Here is a 15,164-nt window from a genome sequence, read left to right on the forward strand (position 1 = left end):
GCTTTGTACAAAAGTTTTGAACGATTATATGCAAAGAAGCACGTTTATGATCCCATTTAAAGTCAGAAAACTGTATGAAATCTCCAGGCGAGATATTTCCCATATTTTTTTCATAAATCCGCCATAAAAACGAATGTTTATAAAAAAATTCATCGAAATCGGATGATTTTTCGATTACCAAAGATGTAAAAGCGAGGGAAAAATTCTGGTGCAAAATGAGGTGGACTTTAGTTTAATTTTCTTCCCCATTATTTGAGCCAAGTTTTCCAGGATTTTTTTCTTTTTCTTTTCTTATATATTCTTTCTTATTTCACTTTTTAAATTAAGCTTTATGGTGTTCTTCTCATTATGTATTCGTACTAGTTTAAACATCTTTCAACTATCTTGTTTTCTATTCGTTCCTTTTTAACTTTTCATTTGTTATTTTCCTTAGTTGTTCCATCTCTACTATTCTTCTAAATGTTCCTTCATTCTTTTACCATCTATATTAACGTAGATCCTCGTCAATTTATTTCTCCTAAAAACTGTCTTTTTCAAAGCATAGCATATTTGATTGGACTTCGTTCGTAACTATTTTCCCTTTTATTGTGATAATGACTTTCTGGTATTCTTTGTTTTTTCATTATTAAACCTTCTCCATGTTCTCTATTTTCATCTACTATTACACTTTTGCCTTTTTCGATGTTCATCCCTACAAATAGAAGAGAACTAAAATTCTAAACTCCTACGATCTTTTCTGTTTATCTGAACTTTCCTTCTGACGTTTTCACACATTCTTTTTCTTGATATACTATTATCCTTTTGCACTTTTTAATATTCTCAGTTTTTCTATTACCTTTATCTATATGTCTACATCATCTTCCATTTCGTTAAATGTCTCTGGTAATATTACTATATCATCTGCATATACTATGCTGTCTATTTTTACACATGTTCTAGGTTTCCGAAAACCAATTATTGCTTCCAGTATATTCGTTTTCTTTTATCGTTTCCATCATTTTATCAATGACAAGTATAAATAGAAAAGGACTGAGATTATAAACTCCGACGATCTTTTCCGTTTATCTGAACTTTCCTTCTGACATTTTCATACATTCTTTTTTTTATATACTATTATCCTTTTGCATTTTTTAATGTTCATCCCTATTCTCAGTTTTTCTATTACCTTTATCTATATGTCTACATCATCTTCCATTTCGTTAAATGTCTCTGCTATAAACTCCGTTTATTTGAACTTTCCTTCTGACGTTTTCATACATTTTTTCTGTTCCTATGTACCTCATGCTATCTCATACCAATTTCTGTATCTATAGAGTCGAATGCAGCTTTCAAATCGATCATTATCTTAAGTTTGTTTTCTTTTTCCAAATGCATTTTGCTTTTTTTCTACATCTTTGTCTCCATGATTTTTTTGTATGAAAACGTTAAAATTTGATTGAAAATTTGATCAAGTAGGTAAACGATATCATTCAAAATTCCTTTTCAGAATTTTTTCATATAACCAAATGAGTTAAAATCTATTTTAATCATCGTAGTTGTGTTTGAGAATTCCCAAATCCCATTTAATTGTATTAAATCCATAATTTCACGAATTTTATCAAAAAATCCTTGAGATTATAATGTAGGGAAATGACCATTATATATTGAATAAACATGTGTCCCCTAGTAGGTAACCCCGTTATTATTATCGTCAGAAATAGTGATAGCGGACATATATTGTAATATAATAAGAGGTCAGCTTCCAGCGTTTATTATCCGTAACTAAAATCTAATCTTTTGTATCGAAAGATCGGGGGTGGCTGTAGGCACGTGCGACCGATGTCCATCTAGGTAAGGCAGTATGTACACATGTCAGACAGCTGCAGTTTCTTTTGTCGCCCACGCGAACTATTCAATCAAATGCTCCTTGCAGGCTAATTTACTTCCACTTCAACGCACTTCCCTAAACTAAACTAAATATTTCACACATCTGGGAAATAATATTTTTGTCGTAGAACGAGGTCGTGTTTCATTTCTGTCGTGCACTAATTAACTAGCGATAGGTTAAAGGTTTTCAAATAGGAATGTAGAAGGTGCAGAATGTAACGGAATCATTAAAATGAACTACTGGAAACAGTCGATAAGAATATGAGAACTTTGTACGCGTGTGGTAAAGGTATTCGGTTACAAAAATTGAGCTCAAACTTCAATAAATCATTGGAAGAGTTGTGGTGATGATTCTATGAGTCGTGTAAAAGTATTTCGTTTACATAAAATGCATTAGAATGATTGTGAAAGCGTAAAAAACGGAGTGTGAACAAGGAGATCGATGGAGGTGGGCTCTACCATGAATTCGGAGACTTAATACACCAAAATCGTCTGTTTGTACAGAATACTAACAAGCAAACTGTTTTTAATTTAATAAAAAACTAAAAGTTCCGAAATATCTTTTAGAAAGGGAAAAAACATCAATACAATTAAAGTATACCCCGAAACGAAGTACCAAAGACAACAGTGATGATTACCAAACGGTTCAATATCCAAAAAGTTTGTTGTACCTGGACTCAAACACTATATAGCAAAGTACTTGATATAATTTACCGGAACTATTGCTCATCGATGTCTTTTCCTTCTTTCCCAAGGTCTAAAATAATTGGGGATATCCAACCAACGGGAACGAGGGTGACTTCAAACAAAGACTTCTAAAATTGCTGTTGAAAAAATACACGAGAGAAGGCGCCTCTCCATTGTTGCTTTATATCACTCCCGATAGACAAGACTCTAGAAGGTGTACAAGAGTCTGATTGGAGTAGGACTTTTTAGCTATAAGAAACCAGGCAAAGCATCTTTACGCACTTTTTAAGGAATCTGGTGGTAGTTGTAGCGTTGAACATCCAGGTGGAGGATTTCAAGCATCGGAAAGTTGGCTCAATGAGTTCAAAGTGAGACTATTAATCATTGCATAGCATTAAACTCAATGGAGAAAAGATGCAGCAGAGAAATTTGCAAACATAGTATCTGATGAAGGATACAAACCTGAGCAAGTCTTAAATGTAGACGAAACTCCACTGTTTTTGAAGAGAATTCCAAACAAAACAATCATTTCTAAAAGCGGAAGGTCTGCCCCTGGATTAAAGGCAGCATTGGATAGAGTTACATTGAACCACTGATCGTTAAATCCCCGTCTTATAAAAATCAAAACAAAAAAAAACCTGCCAGTACAAGCACCAGTTTTTGTGATTAGTTTCTGTAGTTTCGAACTTATTAAAAAAAATTTAGACTTTGAAGCAGTTCTAGTTTTGGATAATGCATCAGGTTATCCTCGCGAATTTGAACCTTTCTGTCCGAATATAAAAGTGACATTTTCACTTCCTAGCACCACCTACGGACTAAGGAATAATCCAGGCCTTTAAAGCTCTATTACATTAGACAAAACTTTGAAATTATATTGGATAATATGGAATTTGATCCTGGCATGAATGTTTTAGAATTCTGGAAGAAATTTGACATCGTAAACATAAATAAATCAAAAAATACTGGATGATTTAACATTGGAGACGAAAAGTGCTATTATTGGTCAAAAACAAATTTGATTGGAAACGAAAATCGAAGATATATTAGAAGATCAAAAGATTCACGATATCAAATACCAACTGTATGACATATTATGCTTTGTGACACATTTCTTGGAAATGTGTAGGCCCAATATTCAAAATTGAAGATACCATGGACTCTACTAGAGATTATTTTGGCTGTAATTCTGCCAGTTGCTTGTCAAAATACACCAGGGAGATTTTCCACATGATAATGATCGAAAAATTTGAGTCCAAAGTAGGTATTCTATATGTGAAGCTACTTTGGAAGAGAAAGTCGAGCAAGATTGACAATATATTTCTCAAGAATTTTTATTTCAAACATCTAAAACGAAGTGTGTGAATGAGATTGCACGAGGTGGGCTTTACCATGAATACGGAGACTTAATTCACCAAAATTGTGAGTTTGAAGTTTGAATGACAGTAGAAGAACTATAAATATTAACCGCTAAACAGTCAAACTCTGTTTAATTTGATGAGAAAACTGAAAAATCTTTCAAATAGCAAAAACTGTCAATCGATTCTTTGGAACCGGCAAAAAGTGAATCTACACATGCCTTGTAGCGCATTTTCTTCAAAATTTAAAGTACCATAGACTCTATTAGTTATAGAGATATCAGAATGGCTCTTATACTGCAAATATCTCGCCAAAATATGCCAAGGGGATGAATCTGTCACATGATAATGATCCGCGAATTGATCGAAGCTTCTTTAGCAGGTTTTCAGAAAAAAAAAATATTTTAGGAAGGCCAAACCAACTTCAGAACTGAATATTATAAAAAATTTATGGCGAGAGCTAGAACTAGTCTGTGGGAGAGAACAGAACTCATTGAAATAAAGCCTCAAACACGTTGTGCTGTGAAGACTATAGCTACCAAGAAGCAATGCTTGTAAAACTTTTATTGAGTTGTAGTATACTTAACAATGGTTCAATAATACAATAAAAATAGTTTATACATGAACTTTTTTACATTTATCTCCTTCATTTGTTGAAACATCGGATAATTTTGCACGCCAAATGTTAAGTTAAAACCCAACATTTACTTTAAATCTGTCTTTGTGTATAGAATAAAGTTTAAGTGCGGCATTACATTTTTTGAATAAAGATCTGATTTAATAATTGAAAAATGAGTGATTGAAAATTGTTATTCGATTATTCAGTTTTAAAAATATTCTCAATCATTGTCGAATGGCCAATAATTGTACCGCTTACCCTTAAGAGTAGTTATAGCGTGTCGAATTGACATCCTGTAAAATAAACGTTGCTAGTAATAAAATCTTTGATTTTCTCGTTATTACTATCAGAAATCAAATGAAGTACTCTGTAAAAGGGATAACCATAAAGTAGAAGAAGGAGAAGAAGAGTACTTATGCATCGACTTAAGAGATATACAAGTACCGCAGGGTACGCGCTAATTATTAGCAATAAATGCGCAGTAAAACATAAAGAGAAATGACGATCCCTACACCATTCGCCACACTGAAGGGTGCAATCTATATGCTAATGACAGACATGTCATTGACTGCTGGTTAAAAGGTTAAGTTGGTAACGCTCGCTAATCGACCTACCCATAAGAAACAATTGAAAAGGCTTCATTTAGACCGTACCGAATCGGAACTTTATGACGTTTGTAATGGGACGAGTCGCTACCATCTGGGAACTTGAGTAATAATCAGTTTAAATACTCTTCTTGTCGGACGACTATTATGCATTTAAACGATATTTTTGATGTACACTCGAGTTATTATTGTTTTATAACATTTATTTTTTTTATTACGAAAATAGATGAACGTATTACCTACTGAGAAAAAGTAGTTTTCTACTTACGATAATTGAAATTGAAAATGCGTTGAGAGAATTGTGATTTAAATTTCGACTATTTTCGCCATCGGGAATCATGGAAATTTTTCTGAAAAGGGAAAAACCTACAGAAACTATGAGAGAATTAGACATTGTGTAAGAAGACTCCGCACTACAACTGTGAAATCATCAATTGATGAAAATCGTTCGAGACGGTCCACAGTGGTGATATCATCGAAAAAATTCACCAAATGATATTGGACGACAGTCGAATCAAGCTTAGTGAGATAAAAGAAACTATAGTCATATAAAAAGAATGCATTCGTCATAAACTCGTTCCAATGAACATTTCCTAGGTCTTAGCCGCAGTCCAAGCAAAATGTTTTTGCATCGACTGGAACCAACTAAGCTATCTTAACCACCACATTCCTGAAACCAGAAACAGTGTTTCTTTAGGATAGTGATGATCGATTATCTTCAAAAGATAAAAGTTTGTATCATTTCTTGTTGAGTGGAGGAAGACAGTAAAAAAAATGCGATGGCATTTAAAGTAGTTATTACGTTTGCAGAATAATTCATATTATATTATTGGAATGATGTAATTTGAGCTAAATATGAACTTTTCTTATGTGCTAGGGAATATGGCATCAACGCGACTTATTGGTTTACGTGAAGAGATTGAAATGTCGGATTGCAGTAAACAAATATTTCTTTGATCTTTGGTCAGGTTATATCTGACAACATGTGTAGTTGGTATAAATAATTTTACCAATATCGTTTATTTGAATTTGAATAAACTATATGAAAAGTTGGTAGAAAAGTTTACAGCGTTGCCAAGTTTGTGGTTTAAATTTAACGAAGGGTTTTTTAGTCCAAGTTGTTGTTTCTATTTTAAAAGAAATGAAACTGCACATTAATTTATGATAGTTTTCTTATGCACTCTTTTTTTTTTATTTAAGCTTGGTCAAAATTGGCTTTTTATATTTTCTTTGGTCGACAATTAATTTTGTAATGTTTAGTATTGTGAAACACGCAATTTCACGATTCCGATTTGTTCATAAATTGTTATTTAAATATATATTTAAAAGTTATTTTTTCAAGTTAAAGCTTGTCGAAAATGAGCTTACTGATATTTTTTGGTCAACAATTGCTTTATTATTGTTTAATATAGTCAAAACTGATTTTTTTTATTTTCATTTGTTCAAAAATTAGTTTCTCGCAAACTTTTTACGTCAAAAAGGCATTTTTCTAAGTAAAACTTGGTCAAAATTGGATTATTTATATATTTTTAGGTCGACAATTGGGTTTGTAATTATTATTATGGTGAAACACGGAATTTCATGACTCCAATTTGTTAAAAAATTGGCTGATTACAGGTTAATTAGGTCGAACAGATATTTTTTCAAATTGAAACTTGTCAAAAATAGGCTTACCGATATTTTTTGGCCAACAAGTAATTAACATTGTTCAATTTAGTGATGAACTGATTTTTATAATTTCAATTTGTTCAAAAATTAGTTTCTCAAAGTGTTTTTAGGTCAAAAAATTATTTTTCTGTGTAAAACTTGGTGGAAATTGGATTATTGATATTTTTTATGGTTGACAAGTTTAAAAAGTTATTTTTTCAAGTTAAAGCTTGTCGAAAATGAGCTTACTGATATTTTTTGTTCTACAATTAGTTTATTATTGTTCAATATAGTGAAAAACTGATTTTTTTAATTTTCATTTGTTCAAAAATTAGTTCCTCAAAGTGTTTTTAAGTCAAAAAATCATTTTTCTAAGTAAAACTAGGTCGAAATTGGATTATTGATATCTTTTATGGTTGACAAGTTTAAAAAGTTATTTTTTCAAATTAAAGCTTGCCAAAAATGAGCTTACTGATATTTTTTGGTCAAAAATTGCTTTATTATTGTTTAATATAGTCAAAACTGATTTTTTTTATTTTCATTTGTTCAAAAATTAGTTTCTCGCAAACTTTTTACGTCAAAAAGGCATTTTTCTAAGTAAAACTTGGTCAAAATTGGATTATTTATATATTTTTAGGTCGACAATTGGGTTTGTAATTATTATTATGGTGAAACACGGAATTTCATGACTCCAATTTGTTAAAAAATTGGCTGATTACAGGTTAATTAGGTCGAACAGATATTTTTTCAAATTGAAACTTGTCAAAAATAGGCTTACCGATATTTTTTGGCCAACAAGTAATTAACATTGTTCAATTTAGTGATGAACTGATTTTTATAATTTCAATTTGTTCAAAAATTAGTTTCTCAAAGTGTTTTTAGGTCAAAAAATTATTTTTCTGGGTAAAACTTGGTGGAAATTGGATTATTGATATTTTTTATGGTTGACAAGTTTAAAAAGTTATTTTTTCAAGTTAAAGCTTGTCGAAAATGAGCTTACTGATATTTTTTGTTCTACAATTAGTTTATTATTGTTCAATATAGTGAAAAACTGATTTTTTTAATTTTCATTTGTTCAAAAATTAGTTCCTCAAAGTGTTTTTAAGTCAAAAAATCATTTTTCTAAGTAAAACTAGGTCGAAATTGGATTATTGATATCTTTTATGGTTGACAAGTTTAAAAAGTTATTTTTTCAAATTAAAGCTTGCCAAAAATGAGCTTACTGATATTTTTTGGTCAACAATTGCTTTATTATTGTTTAATATAGTCAAAACTGATTTTTTTTATTTTCATTTGTTCAAAAATTAGTTTCTCGCAAACTTTTTACGTCAAAAAGGCATTTTTCTAAGTAGAACTTGGTCAAAATTGGATTATTTATATATTTTTAGGTCGACAATTGGGTTTGTAATTATTATTATGGTGAAACACGGAATTTCATGACTCCAATTTGTTAAAAAATTGGCTGATTACAGGTTAATTAGGTCGAACAGATATTTTTTCAAATTGAAACTTGTCAAAAATAGGCTTACCGATATTTTTTGGCCAACAAGTAATTAACATTGTTCAATTTAGTGATGAACTGATTTTTATAATTTCAATTTGTTCAAAAATTAGTTTCTCAAAGTGTTTTTAGGTCAAAAAATTATTTTTCTGGGTAAAACTTGGTGGAAATTGGATTATTGATATTTTTTTATGGTTGACAAGTTTAAAAAGTTATTTTTTCAAGTTAAAGCTTGTCGAAAATGAGCTTACTGATATTTTTTGTTCTACAATTAGTTTATTATTGTTCAATATAGTGAAAAACTGATTTTTTTAATTTTCATTTGTTCAAAAATTAGTTCCTCAAAGTGTTTTTAAGTCAAAAAATCATTTTTCTAAGTAAAACTTGGTCGAAATTGGATTATTGATATTTTTTATGGTTGACAAGTTTAAAAAGTTATTTTTTCAAATTAAAGCTTGCCAAAAATGAGCTTACTGATATTTTTTGGTCAACAATTGCTTTATTATTGTTTAATATAGTCAAAACTGATTTTTTTTATTTTCATTTGTTCAAAAATTAGTTTCTCGCAAACTTTTTACGTCAAAAAGGCATTTTTCTAAGTAAAACTTGGTCAAAATTGGATCATTTATATATTTTTAGGTCGACAATTGGGTTTGTAATTATTATTATGGTGAAACACGTACTTAATTAGGTCAAACAGTTATTTTTTCAAGTTGAAACTTGTCAAAAATAGGCTTTACGATATTTTTTGGCCAACAAGTAATTAACATTGTTTAATATAGTGATGAACTGATTTTTATAATTTCAATTTGTTCAAAAATTTGTTTCTCGTAGTGTTTTTACGTCAAAAAGTCATTTTTCCAAGTAAAACTTGATCAAAATTGGATTATTGATATTTTTTTGGACGACAATTGGGTTTGTAATGATTAATATGGCAAAACACAGAGTTTCTTCAATCCAATTTGTTAAAAAATTTACTGCTTACAGTTTAATTAGGTCGAAAAGTTATTTTTCCAAGTTGAAACTTGTCAAATATAGGCTTACAAATATTTTTTGGCCAACAAGTGATTTATTATTGTTTAACATAGTGAAAAACTGATTTTTCTAATCTTAATTTGTTCCTGAATTGGCTGTTCATAGTTTAATTAGATCAAAAAGTCATTTTTCTAAGTTAAAGTTGCTAAAAATTGACTTACCAATATTGTTTCGGTCAAAGCTTTTTATATTCTAGTTTCAAATAATTTATCGAAATTATTAATTGATTATTACCACTGCTTCTTGTAAATTAAACATCATCATCATTATTGATTGAATTGAAGATCCCTTCAATATCATCATATAGTAATTGACCGCCTTCGGTAAATTACGGGCATATACAAACTTCTAATCTATTACAAATAAGGTAATCGACTCAAGCTGGTGAATCGACTCCGATTCTTGGTAAACGTTTTTCTAGTCTACTACTAAGCAAACTCGTCTTTTTTAATTAGTAATGTTAAAGATACAACGATTACCACCGCCGCTTGTATTCCTCCTCTATTATGGTTGTATTTAGCGGAGGCATGATGTCTCGACCGATATTATAGCGAACAATTTCTATTTTTTTCTTGTACTCGAATCTGTTTCACAGATATTTGAATTTTTGTATTCAAATTCAGTTGATTTTAGTGTTTATGGTATTGATGACTTCTTCATCTCTTTTCTAAATATTAAGATGTCTGTCCTATGTAAACAAAATCACTATTATTACAAAGGACTCATAGACGAGGATTGTGTGTTGTGATAGAAATAGCTCTTCACATACCAAGGAGGAAATTGATGCGTTTCCTTCCTTGGATAGATATTAATATTCTAGGAAGGAAACTCATTATCCTCTTGAGGTAACTTTATTCTCTATTACAATTAAATACGATTATTTATTATAAATAATAGAATTCTTTGTTAATTTTTACATTTGCTATATTTAGCTCCTCCAAATAAAAATATGAAGTAGTTTATTTGTATGAATCATTTCAAACTTCTAAACAATGTTAGATGCATAAATAACAATTTTTAAATAAACTTTTCTTCTTCTTTATGCGTTTGATTTACCGATTTTTCTCAGTTTTAAGACTTCTTATTTGTTTATGGGCCTAAATCTCCAAGATAACTTGCATTATCTGCGTTCTTTTCCTGATGATGGATGTAAATCTGTAGATACAGTTTGCCAAAATTTATTTCTATCGAAATAGATTTTCTGGAATTCTTTTTACAGAGAAAACTTATTTCTAAAAGTTTCCATAGCCATTTCATGGTAATCTTCTTCGTGGTCTTTGGTTTTCCTGGTTTTCCCTACTTTAATATCTTCATTTTCAATAATGACACTAGACACTATTAAGAATTGGATCTTCTTATTGAATGGAAGAACATTCAATCGTATTTGTGATGAAATTTGGTACGGAGCTTCTTCGAGTTGAAATAAAACAAAATTTTTAACCTTCATTGGTAATTAGGTACCTTTATGATACGGCTTTTGGCCTATCCAAACCATTTTTCTATTGTTCAGGTCAGCTTATGGTATTTAAAGATCAATAAAAGACCTTTCAGATTACTTTTAGACAATGTATTGGTATCTTATTATTATTATTATCCATCGAAGATTTAATTGAATAATAAATTTTCACTAAAATATAATAAAGCAATTCCATGAGAATCTTAATCTTACTAAATCAAAATAATTTTAAAACAAACCCTTTATTCCTAATAAACAAAATCCTTAACATAGATTAAGTCATCTGTCTATTTCTCGAGAGTTATGTGGAATTCTACCATAAAACAACATTCTTTAGCTAATTTTAGTTGTATATATATATGAGGTCATTGTGGCACGTGTTTGGCGTTAAGAATATTCTTTTGACGCAACTTAACATTTACCCTAAGAGGTATTAAAACATTCATCATCAAATATAACACACAAAAATTTGTATCCTTCATCGCGTATTTAATAAATTCTGAAGTACTTACAATGTTTATCGTTATATTCTGATTGACAATGTTTAAATTCAATAATACATTTTGAAGATGATTAAAAACGAAGACCAATATTAATAAAAATCGACCTCATAAACGCGTTATCTTTTGAACCACATCCCAACTATATAGTGCCAAATGGAAAACATTTTAATCTATCAAACGTGGAACTATATCAGGTAGAAAATACGAAAGGTGCGGCTGCTTTTATGGCTCATATACTGCACTCCACAATGGAAGTTCCTACAATCGCTAATAAGGACATTACTTTTTCGATATCATAATGCCGACAGCCGTTCCCAACTGAATTTAACAATAATTAAATAATATATCAACCTGTAGCTATTTTAGTTATTTATTATGTCTTTTATAGCTGTTATTTGGTCAGGATTCAATTCATTGGTCCTTTCAAGTTTTATGTCCTCAAGGTTTTCTAAGACAATTTGGAAAACTATAATTAATTTCATGTATTTTCTATTAAATATTTCGGATTTAAAAATATATCAACCCAGCAAGTGAATTGAGCGAGAGTTTTCAATAGAGGGATATACTCAGAGCCACGAGAAGGAATTTAATTGTTGTTACTTCAAATACGTTATTTCTTTAAGTAAATGATGAAAACATGAGAAGAAAAATTCAATTCTAATCATGAAAACATCAATTTGCAATCGAAATCGGACGAAATAATCTTAGTACTCAAGATATTTGAACCTCAATTCATGTCATCCAATGTCAAGAAAGAGATCAACTATCAGATTCTGAATTATTGAGATGGTAAGCTGTTGAAAAAGCAAAAACTGCATCGAATATTTATCCGAAAAAAATGATAAAAGACTAGATATTATAAATAACACCTTATCCACTAATCCGAGGCCAACGTATCGATTATTTGAGTCCGATCATACAGAGGCATCCCAGGAAACGAAAAAGCAGACGAATACGCCAAAGAAGCAGCAGATAACAACGAAGGAACTATAAAGGGACAATCAAAACAAAAGTTCAGTGCAAGTGGTAAAGTTAGTGGAACAGATCGCAGTCGATATTGAAATTTAGAAAAACCATCCGTCCAACTATGGAAAAACAGCTTCAAAAATCGTACGGACCAAATAAAAATCGATCGTTTAAGGCTAGTGCATACCAAAGTGACACACTTTATCTATTTAATCGAGAAAACTTCAAAAGTATTGTATATAAAGTATCTTGTATTGGTTTCAATGGTGTCTATATGGGGCAGACATCTCAGCATTCAGAAAATAGATTAAAAGGTCATCGATACGAAAAAGTAGAACAGCAATAACAAATCATGAAATATGGAAAGGAAGCATCCATTCAATTAAAAAATTTTAGCAACGGAATCAAATACAATCAAAAGAGAATTTGTCAAGTCAATTTTTTAATAAATATCGGGTTTTGGAAACTGATTTTCGTCGAAAAAAGATCTAAAATCATGAAGGAACAGGAATTCATATTTAGGTATAGGAATCGAATACAATTTTAACATAATCAAAAGTATGTATCACATTATTTTTCTAAGAACACGTAAACATGATGGATAAGAACGATGAAAAAAATTAATAGCTTCCTGAATATATAAAAAATGTCGCTGTTGAAAAGTGACATTTACAATTTACAATCCTTTTGTATAACTAAAAGGAGAGAGTACATTTTCGTGTTCCGAATTCCCTTATAAAAGCGTATGAAAAAAAAAGTAACAAAAGAAATACGTCGAGATGCAATAAAAGTTAGGTTAGAGCATAAGAAACAGGTGTAAAATTAAATTGGAGGTCGTCGAAAGAATGAAGGGTTTTATTTTTATATTCTAGCAATTCACAAGTTCTACATTTTGTATGATGGACACAATGATCCTGGTGGTAAATTCCATGAAAAATCACAAAAGCTGCCATTTAAAAGATAAAAAAATATATATATTTCACTTTCGAAAGTTTCTCTTTTAAGTTTTTGTAGTCGTTTGCAAATAACTACCTGATTTTAATATCGCCCTATATCTTTTTTATACCGTACAGTTCGGATGAAACTATTTATTTTTATTTACTAACTATAACGTTTGATGGATTTGTGATCGAATGAAAAACCACTATATTATATTACATTATGAAACATTATTCCATTATATCTGGACCAGTACAGAAAAAACAATATCAGAGATAAGTTCAGAGTCACGAAATTCAGACTAAAAGTACACAGACCCTTACTGCTAGTTATTGACAATAATATTCAAAGAAAAATGTACAGATGACACTCCACCTCAAAATACTGTAATTCTTTCGGAATATTTTGGATCTGATGTCGATGGCTAAAAGTTTTTTGACGCTTCCATTCCTCGATGAACATTAGTATCATTTTCTAACAACGAATACGCGTCAGTGTCTATCGTGGTTTAATTTCAGCGTCAACGGATTTTTGTATGTAGAATTCGATACGCAAAATTCGTGGTCTGCAAAAGGAGACCACTCTCACTTATAGCAGTAATATTTTGGGGTGATTTTTAATGTCCTTTTTGTTTACTGAGCCAGTGGATTCAAATTTATACACCACATTGTCAAAAGTCCTTTGATATCAATCCTAATGTTTACAAAACATTTCCATCATTTTTATGCAATCTATAGTATTATATTCATCCATGATAATTTGTAGTTTCAACAAAATGGCCGCTAATAACTGTTTAAGTTGGAAGGAAACTATTTAGTTTTGAGATAAGGAGAAACAACTTTAATGATCTCAATAATAACGATGGTAAAGTTAATAATATCAGCTACTATCTATTAGATTTTGAATTAATTTTATGATATACATACGTACCCTACGACGAGGTATGTAGTAAAGCATCTGGTAACTCACCTACAACAAAAAACGAAAATTAATTGATTAGTTAACTAGGTTCTATTTCTTAGAATCAACCACGAACTCCGATGAAAATATTTTCATATTTTGTTGAGCATAAAAAGGATTTTTTAACTGTATTTCGATTATTGTTCTCAATATCTATGATAACTTCGATATTGTCTATTCATTTCACCACCAATAATAAGTAGATTTCAATCTAGCACTTTTAAATTTAGAAATTGCACTGTCATCGTTCTGATCAGCCATCCAAATAAACTCGACTAATCACCTAAATCCGTACCCAGCAACAGATCACTACCATCAATACCGATCCAAAGCAGGAGTTTAATACAGCAAAGACCCGACTGATGTTTTACAAAGAAAGCTGGCACTGCAACTAAGGATTTGATCCTATCTGGATATAAAAGTTCCCATCGCTTGTTGGCTAGAAACAAAGACATAAACACGTAGTCTTTCCGAGATCAACAAGCTATATAGTATGTTCTAATCCTCTACAAGGTCCAGAATAGTTCATCTTTGAAGTACTGTTGTATCTTGTACCTTGAGTATCGTCGACTCAATAAAATTCGACTTATCGACGACCCATAGCTGATCAGAAACTTGGATAGCTTAGACACTGTTTTATCGATACTACCACGGCAGATACTCTTCCACGCTGTCTTACATAATCGCAGCAGTATTTGCAAGATATAGTCGACAGGCAGACGTGATTCATGAACATCGAGTTCGCTTGAATAGGCCTAGAACGTTGTTCGAAAGGGATTTGAAGTTTTAATATTTTGTCCCACAAGTCAAAATGAGAGGTTCTAATGAAAAAACGTGTCTATTATTTTCTACATAATTTACCATAAAAACTGGTATCTCTTCGATTCCCATACTCATATTCTTTAAAACTGATCGTGGAATCACTGCAGGTGGTTAGCTAATAAAAATGTAACTAGTCACAGTATAGTTTGCAGACTTCTGGTTGTTTGAAGAAAATGAAGGAAGGCTCGACAAATAAACGGATT

The 15,164-nt window shown here is 30.7% G+C and overlaps 1 protein-coding gene across 2 annotated transcripts in view; it reads right to left on the reverse strand.

The window, feature by feature from the left end:
* The window catches only part of LOC130441844 (homeotic protein spalt-major-like), a 172,789-nt gene that overhangs the window by 72,685 nt on the left and 84,940 nt on the right, over positions 1-15,164 (reverse strand). The window lies entirely within an intron of this gene.

Source organism: Diorhabda sublineata, chromosome 3 (assembly GCF_026230105.1).
Source record: "Diorhabda sublineata isolate icDioSubl1.1 chromosome 3, icDioSubl1.1, whole genome shotgun sequence".
In the NCBI taxonomy this organism is placed as follows: Eukaryota; Metazoa; Arthropoda; class Insecta; order Coleoptera; family Chrysomelidae; genus Diorhabda; species Diorhabda sublineata.